Genomic DNA, 4,419 nt, shown 5'->3' with positions numbered 1-4,419 from the left:
GGTGTGTATTTAGGGTACAGAGTACTGATTTGCTTTGCCTCTTTTGTTTTCTTTTTACCATATATAATTCCAAATACAAAGATAACCAAAATCACCAGAGGTATAGATATCAAAATTGTCAGGTCTTTGTGACTATGTAGAGAGAATGAATGCAATACACAAGTCTGCCAGATAAAATGTAATGTAATGCTTGAGACTATGGCAACTCAGGTGAAATTTTACCAAGGAAAACCAATAAATTCATCAACTAAATTGTATCTACTTTCCATACAATACAGGGCATATGTAAAACAGCTAAAGAGTAATTTTGGAATCCATCAGTCCACTAAAAACCTCTTTAGTCAAACTGGTTTATTTCTACAAACCAATTTTTCTTAGGGGAAAAAAGAGCAAATGCTTATTGAAGAGAATTGTGTTCTACATGATTTTTTTATACTCATGGCAACCCAGAACAATTCAAGAAGTGACCGACTGAATAAAAATGGCTATGATTATCTGCTAGTCACAGGAAGGAACAGAATTAGACATTATTAAAAGAAATGTGTTTGAGGAGACAAAAAACTCTAAGAATGTTTAAATCATTAATAATGCTATCAGGAGCTACTTTATTAAGCATGTGCCATGACACTGGTGTGACTCACATTATCTCTTCAAGTACCATGAGATTTTGAGTATTTTCCTGGAGAATAAGCTGTCCTCAGTTTAGTGATACATATAAAGCCCACTTTTTGAGTACTGGCGCTGGTTCGGTAGCCTTCATCCATGGACCTAATCCAGGCCTTCTGCGGGAAGCTGCGGTTCCTGGCCAGCACGCTAGACTGCGAGACGGCCGGGTTGCAGCAAGTGCTGGACGGAGAGGACAGCGAATTTGAAGATGATCCAATGAGGATTTTACATGACCTTCATTCAGAAGTCCGGGCTCTGAAGGATGATGTTAATATTCTTCTTGATAAAGCAAGATTGGAAAGTCATGAAAGCATTGTTTTTATTAAGGCAACAAAACTACTGATGAAAAAAAATGCAACGGATATCATAAAAATAAGAGTTTTTCCAGAAGTATGGATATAATCCACGTGTCAAGGAAAATTCCGTCTCTGAACAGGAAATCGCTGATTCTTACCCCAAAGATGGCCAGCTGTGATCATGTTCAAAAGCCTCATGGGAAGGACAGCCTGTCTGATCCGTCTGTCCCAGGTGGTTCAGTTTCTGAGGAGCCTCTGCGTAGTCCACAGCTTGCAGATTTTGGACTGGAGCGGTATATGATATCTCAGGTTCTACCAAACCCTCCACAAGCTGTAAGCAACCACAAGGAAGAGCCCATAATTGAAACTCCACCTACCAGACAGCCAGTAGTTAAAATACTAAAAACTCCAAAATGTGCTCTAAAGATGGATGATTTTGAGCGTGTAACTCCTAAATTAGAGCATTTTGGTATCTGAATATACTATGTGTCTATTTGAAGATTATACAATAGGAATGAAAAATATGAAGTCTATCAAAAGTGAGGTGGCTGTAGAAACAGAACCCATGATCAGTGATAATAGCTTTGCCACTCCTGGCCCCATAATGCAGCAGTTGGAAAAAAGAGATACCAAGTATACAGATTCCCCTTTGACACCTACATTCTGCACTCCTGGTTTGAAAGTTCCTTCTACAAAGAACAATACAGCTTTGGTACCCACAAACTATCCATTATCGGAAACACACAGCTCATCAAATGATTTTGAAGTTAAAGATTGTACTTCATTAGTTTTAAATTCAGATCAGTGCTTGGAGAATTTTGTAGACCCCTCCTCTCCTACAATTTTGTCTTATGAGAATCTGCTCAGAACACCCACACCTCCAGAGATAACTGCTATTCCAGAAGATGTTCTCCAGATTTTGTCAAAATACAACTCAAACTGAGCTACTCCAGTAGCAGTGAAAGCAGTGCCTCCCAGAAAAGGGCTCCTCAAAACTGAAGGATGGAACATCCCAGAGGTTGGCAACAAAGAAAACTGACAAAAAAATTCTACTGGATCCATACATTATAGAAACTGAACAGACTAAGAATGAAGCAAAGCTGGATTTGTTATTTACATTCCTTTCCCATTACGGAGGAATAAGGATCAGAAAGGTTATTTTAGATGGCAATAAAGATTTAGGTATTGGCTTGTCTGCAAATAAATAAATAAATAAATAAATAAAGCCTAGTTCTTGAGATAACACAAAACATTTTTTCTGCAACCTTAATCTAAAATATCTAATTGAACATGAATGAATATAAATTTATGACTTAATTTGATCTCCAAATAAGGAAAATAAAATGTTAAAAGAATTCTAACATTCTTTGTATTTTGATGTGTATGTGTGTGCGTGCACCCACATGCACAATATTTGCTACTTTTCAGATTAGTAATTTTAAGAGAATTGCAATCTTAATTGTATGTTATTAATGTAAAAATGTTCAGTAAGCTAAATAATTTTAGTATATATGCTAATACTGGTTGTTAAAATGCTATTATTTTACAGAATATGTGAATTCCTCAAATATTTAGAAAACACTAATCAGTTGGTAACCTGTGGTCTTTATATATGATAAAATTGTAGGTCCACTTATTAGAGTTATGGGTATAAGTCTATGGAGAGAAAGGAGAGGATCCATCCACTAATTCTTTAATTTACTTTTTTTCTTCCGTGAAATTTCCCTTCCATCCTCAGGAATGAAAAATGAGAAGAAGAAAAAAAAAACAGTCAATGGATGCAATATGAGCACCAAACTTTGTACGTTTCAATACATGTACAAACTCCCTGGCATAATGTAATTTCAGAGTAAGAGTTACGCAGGACAAATATAAGCAATTTTACATATTAATTCTTGAGGGTATCCCAGAGATATTTTCATCTGCGTGAATCCTTTTTTTTTTTTTTTTTGAATTTTTACATTTTATGCTTCCCCATACAATTGTCCTAAGCAGCTACAGAAATAATTTGTAAGTATTAGATAGTTACGGAAAGAGTGAAGGGCTAGTAAACTGGACCAAAGCATAGCAGGAAATGTGAAAATGAAAAAGGGGCATATGAATTAGCCTGGGGAAAAGATGTGAAGAGCCAATTTCCAGTTTTGGTGATGGTGCTTATGTATAGAATTACAATGAAATTCCAGGGACTTAACAAATTAAAGTGAATTCTCTACCTATGAAGATGTATGTTTCTGGAGACATATTACCATTGACAATTACGGGGCACATGAATATGTTTTGTATGCTCACTTAGTAAACACATGTACTAAAATTGGAACTACAGTTTGAGGGTTTCTTTGAAGTATTATTGGCAAATAAAAGTATATATGTATGTGGTATATGACATGAAATTTTGAAAATATAATATAATTTATAATATTAGAAATGCTTACCACTCTCAAATGGCTCACAAATATATGATTGTGATGGTTTGGATAAAAATTATCCCCTTATAGGATCACATGTTCAGAAATGGGCTTTTGACAGATGCTGATATCATTTCCCACTAACCCCATCAATAGGTTAATACACTTATGAATTCCTAGCTGTGTAGATTATTGCAATGTGGGGCCCAGCGGAAGGAAGGATGTTCACTGGGGCAGCCTCTGAAGGGTCAATCACTTCTACGGCTCTCTTGCTCTCTTCCTTCCTGGCTATCTTTGGCCAGTTTTCCTCTGCCATGCCCTCCTGCCAATGCACTTCTCCCCTGACACAGACCTACAGCCTTTCTTGATATTGCTCTTCACCATTTTTTTTCTTTGACTCCGAAAGCAGAGGCATCAAGAACAAAAATTTAAAAATGGGACAACGAAGAACACAATCGACAAAATCTAAAGGTCACCCATGAAACAAGCAAACCTATCTGCAAATCCTATCACCAATAAGAGAATAATACAAAAATATATAAAAAACTTGTACCACTAAATAACACATAATTAGACCAATGGGAAAATGAGTAGATTTAATTATATTTTAAAGGCAATGAGTTAATTTTTTAGATGTATTTAATTTTAAAATATAGTATTTTGTTTTCAGAAAATAAGACTGGGACATAAAGTTAGTAATCACAGGGCAAAATCATGACAAACTGCAAAATATGGTCATATCTTAATTTAACATCTCATGCAGTGGTTTATCAGGAAAAAACAACTTGGCAGCATTTGGGTCAGAGTAAGAAAAGAAAGTTTTGAGCAAGGAGAACTGTTGAAATCATATCAAGTGAAAATTTTAATGGGAAAGATTTGTCAAAGTGGCTGGAAAATGAAAATACTAAATGCCTGCTCTTGAGGAATGTTGATGAGTTGAATATAGAGAAAACAAATAGACTCACTTTACTTCATAAGATCTCTTAGTCATTTTCTCTTTTCAATTTTTTATATTGCAGCATATTTTCTTCTTCCTTCATTTACTTACTGAA

At 35.3% G+C, this 4,419-nt stretch overlaps 1 pseudogene; it reads left to right on the top strand.

Moving 5' to 3' along the window:
• The first annotated feature begins 759 nt into the window (after window positions 1-759).
• On the top strand, window positions 760-2,110 carry LOC101726591 (spindle and kinetochore-associated protein 3-like; annotated as a pseudogene).
• Window positions 2,111-4,419: the final 2,309 nt, after the last annotated feature.

The sequence above is a fragment of the Heterocephalus glaber genome, unplaced genomic scaffold (genome assembly GCF_053883595.1).
Source record: "Heterocephalus glaber isolate CG9 unplaced genomic scaffold, H.glaber_assembly_v1.0 deba00001442, whole genome shotgun sequence".
In the NCBI taxonomy this organism is placed as follows: Eukaryota; Metazoa; Chordata; class Mammalia; order Rodentia; family Bathyergidae; genus Heterocephalus; species Heterocephalus glaber.
Note: the sequence above shows the minus strand (reverse complement) of the source record. Positions and strands in the feature narration are given on the sequence as shown.